We start from the raw sequence: 526 nt of genomic DNA, 5'->3' as shown, positions 1-526 counted from the left end.
GGGGCGATTTTGCGGTTTGTTATTAGATTTCGTGTGGTGCAAGTGCGAGATAGAATGTGTAAATGAATGAATGAAAGTGAAGAAGTTGTAAAATAAAAGCTGCAACAGTGATGGTATTAGAAAGGACGATAATCAGTGTAGGAGTAGTAATAACAACAAATTTATTTTCCTCATTTAAGTATCATCGTTGTTGTTATTGCAATGGTATATATAACATGACAATGGATAACGAAATAACCCATCCATAAAAAAATAAATATCTATCATCTTTGCTGTTTAGTGAAAGCGACCAAGCAACAAGCAACCAGAGCTCTAGTAAACCCTAGAACGCCTCGTAACAGCCCTAGGGAGTGGGCAGACTAGAAGCTTCTGCCACAAGGTCTCAGCCAGTTCACATGCCCAGCGTGGCTGCTGCCGCGGCTTCCGTCAGCAATGCACCATCGACGTCCTAGGTCAAGGGTCAGCACCGAGTGGGCAAAAATGAGCTTTTCCCGCTCTTTCGCGTCTCTGATGTGTTGCAGTGTGC

The 526-nt window shown here is 43.3% G+C and overlaps 1 protein-coding gene across 3 annotated transcripts in view; it reads right to left on the bottom strand.

Moving 5' to 3' along the window:
- LOC119586287 overlaps positions 1-526 on the bottom strand; it is a gene marked incomplete at its 3' end in the record, with an annotated part of 15,449 nt that overhangs the window by 3,653 nt on the left and 11,270 nt on the right.

The sequence above is a fragment of the Penaeus monodon genome, chromosome 21 (assembly GCF_015228065.2).
Source record: "Penaeus monodon isolate SGIC_2016 chromosome 21, NSTDA_Pmon_1, whole genome shotgun sequence".
NCBI lineage: Eukaryota > Metazoa > Arthropoda > Malacostraca > Decapoda > Penaeidae > Penaeus > Penaeus monodon.
The sequence above is the reverse complement of the archived record's forward strand: the minus strand, read 5'-3'. Positions and strand labels throughout refer to the sequence as shown.